Here is a 12,502-nt window from a genome sequence, read left to right as displayed (position 1 = left end):
GCTTCATGGAGACAGTTGCGAATGGTCCTCGCCGATACCCCAGGAGCAACAGTGTCCCTAATTTGCTGGGAAGTGGCGGTGCGGTCCCCTACGGCACTGCGTAGGATCCTACGGTCTTGGCGTGCATCCGTGCGTCGCTGCGGTCCGGTCCCAGGTCGACGGGCACGTGCACCTTCCACCGACCACTGGCGACAACATCGATGTACTGTGGAGACCTCACGCCCCACGTGTTGAGCAATTCGTCGGTACGTCCACCCGGCCTCCCGCATGCCCACTATACGCCCTCGCTCAAAGTCCGTCAACTGCACATACGGTTCACGTCCACGCTGTCGCGGCATGCTACCAGTGTTAAAGACTGCGATGGAGCTCCGTATGCCACGGCAAACTGGCTGACACTGACGGCGGCGGTGCACAAATGCTGCGCAGCTAGCGCCATTCGACGGCCAACACCGCGGTTCCTGGTGTGTCCGCTGTGCCGTGCGTGTGATCATTGCTTGTACAGCCCTCTCGCAGTGTCCGGAGCAAGTATGGTGGGTCTGACACACCGGTGTCAATGTGTTCTTTTTTCCATTTCCAGGAGTGTATATAAATAACAGCATATGCAAGAATCATCTTGTCAGCAGCATTACTGTTTCGTGTTTAACATTTGATGATGCCATTATGGGTGCAGTACACTAGGACGTGTTTTTATAAAACAGATCTGAAGAGGGTCATTATAGACAGAAACCGGTAGTCAGATGACAAAAAACTTGTGACCATAGACGTAAATTAAATTTATTCTATATTCGGGTCGCTGTTTTATTCGCGAATATGTTGCAGCTTGTGAAAGATGTATACGTCTCACTCGTACCACGTATACCAACGATCGCAGCCAATTTACCGACTCATTTTAAGCGACTTATATTCCCAACCATGGTTTTGTTTAGAATAACAATGAACAATGCTCGAAGTCAGCGAGAGGGGGAAGAAAGAAATGGACAGAAAGGAGGGGGGGAGGGAGGAAATGCGTATAGAGGGGAAAGGAAGACAGGGACAGAGAGAGAGGGGGAAAAGGAGATGAACAGGGTGGGAGGGGGGGAGTAAATGGACATAAAGTAGGAGATGGACAGAGAGAGAAAGGGAGGGAGGAAGAGACGTACAGAAAGAGGGGGAGAAAGAAACTAGCACGTTTAACCAATTCACCCCAACTCACGCAACCCACACCACTCTCACCTGTCTTAACCTCTTACATGTTGTAATCTACGTGGCTTTCAATTGGTCGCACCTTGTCATTTATATCGTGATCCAATAGGCCGACTAGGAAGGAAGAATTAGTCTCCTTCCACCACCCGAAACAGTTCCACACCTAAACCATAATTTGACGAATCCGTTCCCACGTGAAATGTTAACGAAAGGTCAGGATGGCACAATTCGTCACTCTGTAACAACTCGCTATTCAGTCACTCAAATGCGGCCTGACGCTCATTACTCCATACAAACGGAGTATTCTTGCGTAATAAGTTGTTTAGGTTTGGATCATTGAACGCTTTCTCATGCATGAACTTGCGATAAAATCCGATTAATCCTAGAAAACTTTTGTTTTCTAGTCTTTGGAGGTGGACAATCCTTTATTTCCTCTAACTTCTGTGTATCTTTGGCTATTCCTCCTCTAATAATTAAGTGACCACGAAAATTCAGTTCTTGCATCACAAATTCACAGTTTTTCATTTCCAGAGTCATTCTACCTTTGCGTAACGCACTGAAAACCTCGTCTAAAAGATTGCAATGTTCTTGCCTGGACGCATTCGTCAACAGCAAGTCGTCCACGTACAACTGTCAGTAAGGAACTTAGGGCCGCGCCTAGTACTTTATCGAGCGCCCTGATAAAGACAGACACAGTTATGTTCAGTCCCGATGGCATGGCACTACCATATACTGTTAATACCTGCGTGCATACATAAAAAAGTTTATTTCCTGGATTCTTCTCCAAGGGCGATCTGCTAGTAGCCGCCGTGAGGTCGAGGCGGTCAAATTGTACATTATGAAATATTGACAATATCTCCTCCATACTTTCTACTTATATGGATATGGTGTCCCGAACTCTTGCAGGACTTGGTAAGAATGTCTTCCACGAGTAATGAGTGTGTTGGGTAGAGACATATAAGGTGAGAATGTGGGTCTCGCGGGATGCGTGCGCGAGATAGTCCATGCAGTCTCATATCCTCTATGCCCTCGGTGGTTCAGATGGATGCAGCATCTGCCATGTAAGCAGCAGATATCGGGTTCGAGTCCCGGTCGAGGCACACAGTTTCACATGACCCTGTTGACATATATCAACGACCGTCAGCAGCTGAAGGTATTATAATTCTAATTACTTACTTTCTGGTCTGTTTCACGTTGAACAGCTTTGTTCAGCATACGTGCATCTGACACTACCATCCCTTTTTCATATTATGATCAAGGAATTTTTATAGTGACTGATACTCCTCTCTATAACATACACTACAGCATTCCATCTGTTTCTTGTTGTATGGCCTCCTTTATGGACAGCGGTAGCGTGTACGGTCGTACAAAGAACGGTTCGTAGTGTATTACATTTAATTTGCACTGACATCCAGCAACAAGACCCGGTTTATTCGAAAACACGTTTTTATTTCTCATAATTACGTTATACAAGTCTCTTTTCTGTTCAGGTGTACACCATCCACAACAGTTTCTAACTCGTCTTCCAAACTATTATCAGTATTTATATTTCGCATGCAGTAGTATAGCATATTTCTGCCTAAACCAGTCTCATCAGGCCAAGTAACAATGTCAACAGATTGGTACTTACTACTTACATAGTCACCTTTTACATTAAAACTCACACTAATTTCGGGCTTCTCTTTTGAATGCGCATCATTGTTTTATTGTTGCAGTCAATTACTGCGTCGTATTTCATTAACCAATCTAAGCCAATTATTATGTCGGTGCTCAAATCTGGCACTACGATACATGCATGTTCAAATTGTTCCCCTTGAAATTCGATACAGACAAATATTTGATGAGTTATAGGTTTAATACTCTTTCAGGTAGCACCGATTGCACTTAGCTCTGTCCCAGTATCAATTAAAACGTGTATTTGTAGGCCGTTCATTTCGACGGACACTATGATTTGTCTAAACTTACACTAAGTGATCAAAAGTATCCGCACACTCGCAAAATGTATCTCTTTCATATTATGTGCTTTATGCTGCCATCTACTGCCAAGTACTCCATATCAACGACATCAGTAGGTCATTAGACATCGTGAGAAGCAGAATGCGGCACTTCGCGAACTCACAGACTTCGACGTGGTCAGGTGATTGGGTGTCGCTTGTGCCATATGTCTGCACGAGAGATTTCCACACTCCTACACATCCCTAGGTCCACTGTTTCCGATGTGATAGTGAAGTGGAAACGCGAAGTGACATGTACAGCACAAAACCAGACAGCCTGACTTCGTCTGTTGACTGACAGAGACCGCCGACAGTTGAAGAGGGTCGTAATGTGTAATAGGCAGTCATCTATCCAGACCATCCCACAGGAATTCCAAACTGCATCAGAATCGTTATAAATCGTTATAGGTACAGAAAGCTGGCTGAAGCCAGAGATAAATTCTGCCGAAATTTTTACAAAGGCACAGACGGTGTTTAGAAAGGATAGATTGCATGCAACCGGTGGTGGAGTGTTCGTCGCTGTTAGTAGTAGTTTATCCTGTAGTGAAGTAGAAGTGGATAGTTCCTGTGAATTATTATGGGTGGAGGTTACACTCAACAACCGAGCTAGGTTAATAATTGGCTCCTTTTACCGACCCCCCGACTCAGCAGCATTAGTGGCAGAACAACTGAGAGAAAATTTGGAATACATTTCACATAAATTTTCTCAGCACGTTATGGTCTTAGGTGGAGATTTCAATTTACCAGATATAGACTGGGACACTCAGATGTTTAGGGCGGGTGGTAGGGACAGAGCATCGAGTGACATTATACTGAGTGCACTATCCGAAAATTACCTCGAGCAATTAAACAGAGAACCGACTCGTGGAGATAACATCTTGGACCTACTGATAACAAACAGACCCGAACTTTTCGACTCTGTAAGTGCAGAACAGGGAATCAGTGATCATAAGGCCGTTGCAGCATCCCTGAATATGGAAGTTAATAGGAATATAAAAAAAGGGAGGAAGGTTTATCTGTTTAGCAAGAGTAATAGAAGGCAGATTTCAGACTACCTAACAGATCAAAACGAAAATTTCTGTTCCGACACTGACAATGTTGAGTGTTTATGGAAAAAGTTCAAGGCAATCGTAAAATGCGTTTTAGACAGGTACGTGCCGAGTAAAACTGTGAGGGACGGGGAAAACCCACCGTGGTACAACAACAAAGTTAGGAAACTACTGCGAAAGCAAAGAGAGCTTAACTCCAAGTTTAAACGCAGCCAAAACCTCTCAGACAAACAGAAGCTAAACGATGTCAAAGTTAGCGTAAGGAGGGCTATGCGTGAAGCGTTCAGTGAATTCGAAAGTAAAATACTAGGTACCGACTTGACAGAAAATCCTAGGAAGTTCTGGTCTTACGTTAAATCAGTAAGTGGCTCGAAACATCATGTCCAGACACTCCGGGATGATGATGGCATTGAAACAGAGGATGACAAGCGTAAAGCTGAAATACTAAACACCTTTTTCCAAAGCTGTTTCACAGAGGAAGACCGCACTGCAGTTCCTTCTCTAAATCCTCGCACCAACGAAAAAATGGCTGACATTGAAATAAGTGTCCAAGGAATAGAAAAGCAACTGGAATCACTCAACAGAGGAAAGTCCACTGGACCTGACGGGATACCAATTCGATTCTACACAGAGTACGCGAAAGAACTTGCCCCCCTTCTAACAGCCGTGTACCGCAAGTCTCTAGAGGAACAGAAGGTTCCAAATGATTGGAAAAGAGCACAGGTAGTCCCAGTCTTCAAGAAGGGTCGTCGAGCAGATGCGCAAAACTATAGACCTATATCTCTGACGTCGATCTGTTGTAGAATTTTAGAACATGTCTTTTGCTCGAGTATCATGTCGTTTTTGGAAACTCAGAATCTACTATGTAGGAATCAACATGGATTCCGGAAACAGCGATCGTGTGAAACCCAACTCGCTTTATTTGTTCATGAGACCCAGAAAATATTAGATACAGGCTCCCAGGTAGATGCTATTTTTCTTGACTTTCGGAAGGCGTTCGATACAGTTCCGCACTGTCGCCTGATAAACAAAGTAAGAGCCTACGGAATATCAGACCAACTGTGTGGTTGGATTGAAGAGCTTTTAGCAAACAGAACACAGCATGTTGTTATCAACGGAGAGACGTCTACAGACATTAAAGTAACCTCTGGCGTGCCACAGGGGAGTGTTATGGGACCATTGCTTTTCACAATATATATAAATGACCTAGTAGATAGTGTCGGAAGTTCCATGCGGCTTTTCGCGGATGATGCTGTAGTATACAGAGAAGTTGCAGCATTAGAAAATTGTAGCGAAATGCAGGAAGATCTGCAGCGGATAGGCACTTGGTGCAGGGAGTGGCAACTGACCCTTAATATAGACAAATGTAATGTATTACGAATACATAGAAAGAAGGATCCTTTATTGTATGATTATATGATAGCGGAACAAACACTGGTAGCAGTTACTTCTGTAAAATATCTGGGAGTATGCGTGCGGAACGATTTGAAGTGGAATGATCATATAAAATTAATTGTTGGTAAGGCGGGTACCAGGTTGAGATTCATTGGGAGAGTCCTTAGAAAATGTAGTCCATCAACAAAGGAGGTGGCTTACAAAGCACTCGTTCGACCTATACTTGAGTATTGCTCATCAGTGTGGGATCCGTACCAGATCGGGTTGACGGAGGAGATAGAGAAGATCCAAAGAAGAGCGGCGCGTTTCGTCACAGGGTTATTTGGTAACCGTGATAGCGTTACGGAGATGTTTAACAAACTCAAGTGGCAGACTCTGCAAGAGAGGCGCTCTGCATCGCGGTGTAGCTTGCTCGCCAGGTTTCGAGAGGGTGCGTTTCTGGATGAGGTATCGAATATATTGCTTCCCCCTACTTATACCTCCCGAGGAGATCACGAATGTAAAATTAGAGAGATTAGAGCGCCCACAGAGGCTTTCAGACAGTCGTTCTTCCCGCGAACCATACGCGACTGGAACAGGAAAGGGAGATAATGACAGTGGCACGTAAAGTGCCCTCCGCCACACACCGTTGGGTGGCTTGCGGAGTATAAATGTAGATGTAGAATCCACTGTAAGTATTATGACAGTTACACGGGAGGTGGGAAAACTGGAATTTGATGTTCGAGCGGCTGCTCATAAGCCACAAAGCACGCCGGTAAATGCCAAACTACGCCTCGCTTGGTGTAACGAGTGTAAACATTGGACGATTGAACAGTGGAAAAACGTTGTGTGGAGTGACGTATCACGGTACACAATGTGGCGATCCGATGGCAGGGTGTGGGTATGGCGAATTCCCGGCGAATTTCATCTGCCAGCGTGTGGTGCTAACAGTAAGATTCTGAGGCGATGGCGTTATGGTGTGGTCATATTTTTCATGGAGGGGGCTCGCATTCCTTGTTGTTTTGTGTGACACTATCACAACAGAGGCCCACATTGATGCTTTAAGCACCTTTTTACTTCCCACTGTTGAAGAGCAATTCGGCGATGTCGATTGCATCTTTCAATACGATCGAGCACCTGTTCATAATGTACGGCCTGTGGCGGAGTGGTTACACGACAATAACATCTCTGTAATGGACTGGCCGGCAGAGAGTCCTGACATGAATCCTATAGAATGCCTTTGGGATGTTTTGGAACACCGACGTCGTGCCAGGCCTCGCCGACCGACATCGATACCTCTCCTCAGTGCAGCACCACTTTAAGAATGTGCAGCCATTCACCAACAAACCTTCCAGCACATGATTGAAAGCATGCCTGCGAGAGTGCAAACTGTCAAATCTGCCATTAAGGATAAGAGTGGGCCAACACCATTTTGAATTCCAGCATTACCGATGGAGGGCGCCACGAACTTGTAAGTCATTTTCAGTCAGGTGTCCGGATACCTTTGAGCACGTAGTGTATCTGTGTCTAGTTCTTGGTTTTCCCATAACAAGTCCTCAGCTACATCAAGGTCATCCCAGAAAAATCTGTCCGGTTCTGATACCTATAGCTGTTTATCTGTTTTTTTTTTTTTTTTTTAGTTTCCTGTTCTTGGAATTCTTCATTTTTCTCTGCCAGTCCTGCGGCAGTTCAAATAGTTTTGACAGCAACATTGTAATCATTTTATCAGCTTCTTCGATTAATGAGCCTTGTATTAACAATAATTCGCTAACTGCTAAGACAGATAAATTTTCTTCGAAAAGATGGTTATCATCTTCAAATTGCTTGGAGAAATGTACGCTGTTTCTACTCCTTATTCTTCTCCCAATCTCACGTAACCCACATCACTCTCGTCTGATTGTATGACGTCAGGCTTAACCTCGTAGATGTTGTAATTGACGTGTCTTTTAGTTAGTCGTAGCAAATGGGAAGAATTGCCGGGTTCGCTAGTACATGTCTGTTAGGATAACATAGTACCTTGAAAGAAAATAACACTATTCCTCTTTCTATATTACTCGGTTCCTATCGTCTATCGCTTCAAAGACAGAATTTTAACTCTACACAGACTAGTGTTACCTACCTATACATTGGGAAAATCAAAATTTATTTAATCCAAATATTAGAGTTAGGCTGAATTTTTAGTATTGATTTCCAGTGTTCGCATTTATTGTGAGAGAGACTAATGAGGTACTCTTTCATTTTATGATAAAGTATTTAATGGTTTTCAGTTTCCTTCCTTGAAGTCCACTGCCAACGCGTTACAGACTTTTGCACCAGATTATAAATGTTCTGCACCCTAGAGAGGGATGTATAGTTTACATGGATATTACTTATACATCTTATACTGTGGTTGTGAATTCCTGAGTTCATCCTAAACTCACTTTTATTAATAACAGTACTATTATGGAGTCTATGTATTGGCATGTAAATGTAAGAATCCTTAGATCCCTGAAGCGGATTCTGCAAGATGCTGGTTTATCTATTTCACACAGCATGCTTACTAAACGCTTCTGAAGCATAGAAACATTCCCCCTTAGCGGCAGGGGCAAGGAAGCTTATTCCAAGGGGCAGAATGGAATGAATTAATGCGGTAGTCCTATCTCCAGATCAATACAGTGAAAGGGAGTAGCAATACATGCAAAGCTGGCGGGACTGAGCTTTCTGTTTAACACGCTAGTGCCACGCCAGTTTATCATCCATCTGTAAGCCAAGGAACTTCACACTTGGAGCCTCCCTCATCCAGTGTATGCCGTTTGATCTTTACTCATTTTTAGTTAGTTGGAATTGCTTACTATGAATTTTTGGAAGACTAAGGTTTATGGTGTTGGCTGTGAAGCAGTTGTAAGCCTTTTCTATTATTTCTTGGCTTAGTCGGATATAAATAAGTTTCGACCTTTTATCAATATATTTTTGTCATCAGCAAACATTACAGTTCTGGTAGGTCCTCCAGTGTCCCTGACAAATCATTCATGTAGGCCAAGAACAGGAACGAGCCAAGCACCGTACAGTGTGGCACACCGATGCTTCCGCACTCTGAATGTAATCGTATTCCTGCTGTATCGTTTGCTAATGTGAATCTCTCTTTTGTACTGTAAAGATAAGTATCCATTCACGCAAGGGGAAGGCCCTTAACGTCATCCAGTTCCAGTTACCCAACTAGAATTTTATAATCTACATAGTCAAAGACCTTAGCAACATCACAAAAAATGCCACGAGAGTATTTTTTGTTGTTTTCTTGTACTACAGTTGAGTTTGCAAGATCATATATTGTAATCTCAGTAGAGAAACGTTTAAGGACGCCAACTTGAGCTCTTTTTAAAACCTTATTATCAGAAAGATGGTTAAGAATTCTGTTATAAGTCACTTTTTCAAAAAATTTGTATAACACGGAAAGGAGTGACGTCTATCTATAATTAGATGACAGTTGCTTATCTCTGCTTTGCTTACTGGTGTTACTAGTGCAATAGTCAATTTTGAATGAAGTTTGTCGACTGATACCTCGGTTGTTAACAGAGGACACCGGAGGGTCTCTTCTTTTCATCAGCCTCGCGATTGGATTGATGAGGCCCATCGTTAATTCTTCTCCTGTGCAAATTGTGCTTCTTCCTATCCATTTCCTCAGTTTCAACACCAGATGTAGTAAGGAGACGCTTAATGAAAGGTTTCAACCTTTGGATCCCATATGACAAGAACTTCCTAGCATTCCGCCAGAAGCGGACTCTGAAAATTCTTGTGGCCTTCGCGGGTAGGTGCAAATGGTTCAAATGGCTCTGAGCACTATGGGACTTAACTACTGTGGTCATCAGTCCCCTAGAACTTAGAACTACTTAAACCTAACTAACCTAAGGACATCACACACATCCATGCCCGAGGCAGGATTCGAACCTGCGACCGTAGTAGTTGCGCGGTTCCGGACTGAGCGCCTTAACCGCGAGACCACAGCGGCCGGCTTCGCGGGTAGTCCATGTGATGGGTGCACGAGTTGCTGTTACATTTTCCTATCAATTTCTCTGCTGTATCCTTTGTAAAGTGAGGGAAGTATTCTGTTTTCTCAACATTGTATATATGGTACCACTAAACAAAGCTGACCTGCGCTCCGTTTTATTACCTTAATGACACATATTTGTCTATACCGCTTTTTATAACGTCTTTGAGAATTGACCACAATAATTCTGCGTTTGCCGGATCTAAACTTGTTCACATCCCTTACTTTTGCAAAAAAAAAAAAAAAAAAAAAAAAAAAAAAAAAAAAAAAAAAAAAAAGGTTCAAATGGCTCTGAGGACTATGGAACTTAACATCTGAGGTCATCAGTCCCCTAGAACTTAGAACTACTTAAACCTAACTAACCTAAGGACATCACACACATCCATGCCCGAAGCAGGATTCCAACCTGCGACCGTAGCGGTTGCGCGGTTCCAAACTGAAGCGCCTATAACCGCTCGCTTTTGTTTGCATATTTTTGTAGTACATCACTTCTAATCCCGTAATGTGCTACCTAATGTAGACTGTAATCGTCATTTGACGATTTAAAAAGTAACAAGTTAACCTATATAAAAAGTAACAAGTTAATTTAGAAGTAGTCACATTTAACCTTATCAGTATTTGCACATTTGCCACTACGGTGGATCTACACGAATGAACACTGTAGTTAAAGAATTTTTAAAACTGTGCCATATTTAACTGAGTTTTCCATTTGGAACTCGGATACGAGACTCTTGCCTTACAAACATGTATTTTTGCTAGACGTGAGCCCCACTCTCTGTGATCATGTCACCTGTGAAAGTCAGGCCATGAAATCCAAGCACGACCCGCGCTGTTCCGGTTATGTCGTATTAAGTCAGCACATTACCGCAGCGGCGTTGGCAGTGGTGCGAGGTGCCGAGTAGGTGAGGCGAGCTGCATTCGCAGTGATTGCGCTGCTCCACGAACCGACAGGATCCTACGCTGTCTACAATTCTAACCTACAGATGACGCCATTTCCCTAAGGGACCTGAGAGTTATGCATACACATATGAAGGCAACATACGATATTATTGTCTTTATCTTTTCACTTAGCAACACCGTAGTAATTAAATGCTACAAACAACTGACAACAAACGACCCAAAATTTTATATTCATCAAGCTGTTGTAACATAAATATTACCTACTGAAAATAACATCTTTAAGGAAATAGTTGTGGGCTTATAGGCATACGTGCTGATATCGCTCTAGATTCTGAGGTTAAATCTGTATACAATGTAACATCCACGAGACAAATTTTAGCTACAGTGTGACGAGAGGAAATTATGCCTGTAACAGTTATTATCTATCCGGCATATGAAAAAAACAGTGAAATAAAACGATGATAAATATTAATTATTTATATAATATTTTATGATGAAATTAGACATATCGATGTGTATCATACAAGAACAATGATAATTGTAAATTCCTTTTATGATCTGCGTTTTTTCTTCCTTTGGTTTTACCTTTTATTGGTTGGCTTTTCTAGGTTGCGGACTCAAGACGCATATCAAACTGAGGTCTGTTAAGAAATTGTAATTATTTGTTAATTATTACTTGAGAATAGAGTTCATTATTATTATAAATATGAGTGAATAATTATTTGTAACTTTAATTCCACTCTCAATACGCATTAACTGTGTTAATTATTTCTTTCCGGTGCAAGGAGCGCAGCCATTGACGATAGCGATTTGTATCGCGTTTTTATCTGTGTTTCTTACGAAAGTATTGAAGGTTTGCTTGATGAAAATTAGTCTAAATAGTGCACAATATGAAAGTAAAGTTTAATAAGCATTTCAAATACTTATCCTGTAAAAAGGAAATTTGCTCTAACAATAGAAAGTCTCTATCAATTGTCTGCCGCCATCTTAACAATTATCTCAGCGGCAAATTCAAATTACGCAACTCTGCAGACATAAATGCCGAAGGTAATAAAAATGTGTAAAAATAAATGTGCACCGGTGGTCCCGAACTCATTTTAATGAAAATAATTCGAATCTGATTGGTTCTTTAAAAACAGTGCTCATAGCACTATCCATATAACAAACTTTTCTTGCTGATTATGGAGCCGAAATTAATTATGCACGAGTTGCGAAGAATATTGTTTCGGGCAACATACGTCAGTGTTGTGCGCGGCTGCTATTCGGTGGTTTTAATGATCATTTTGCTAGATAACTGTTTCCATCATAATCAATAGTTGTATCGAATCTGTTGTATGAACTGTGATTTAGTGACACTTACACAGCTTACAGACAACACTTTAACACAGCGTTAACTTGGATATCTTTAGCAACTTGACCAAATCTTTAGCCGGGAGAAAAAAATTATTTTGTAATTTGTCACTGTAATGAAATAACATTATCATTTTCATTTACGAATTAGTTAAATACCAAACCACTGAATAACACAGCGAACGCCACAACAACCATAGAATACAGAGGAGTCATACTTCATACCCTGAAGAATATAATACACTAATGGAAAAAAGAGTAGTGATATTCTGAAATAGCGCTACATGAATGAACTATTACTCAGATATATTAGTGGTTGTAATCAGCCTATGATCATAATCACAGCCGGCCGCAGTGGCCGAGCGGTTCTAGGCGCTACAGTCCGGAACCGGGCGACCGCTACGGTCGCAAGTTCAAATACTGCCTCGGGCATGGATGTGTGTGATGTCCTTAGGCTAGTTAGGTTTAAGTAGTTCTAAGTTCTAGGGGACTGATGACCTCAAAAGTTAAGTCCCATAGTGCTCAGAGCCATTTGAACCATCATAATCACAGGGTGATACACGTATGGACAGATTCTGTTGGACAGCCATCACAGTGACGTCTAAAGCCTACAGTATATTGTGGCAGAC

The sequence above is a fragment of the Schistocerca cancellata genome, chromosome 1, assembly GCF_023864275.1.
Source record: "Schistocerca cancellata isolate TAMUIC-IGC-003103 chromosome 1, iqSchCanc2.1, whole genome shotgun sequence".
NCBI lineage: Eukaryota > Metazoa > Arthropoda > Insecta > Orthoptera > Acrididae > Schistocerca > Schistocerca cancellata.
Note: the sequence above shows the minus strand (reverse complement) of the source record.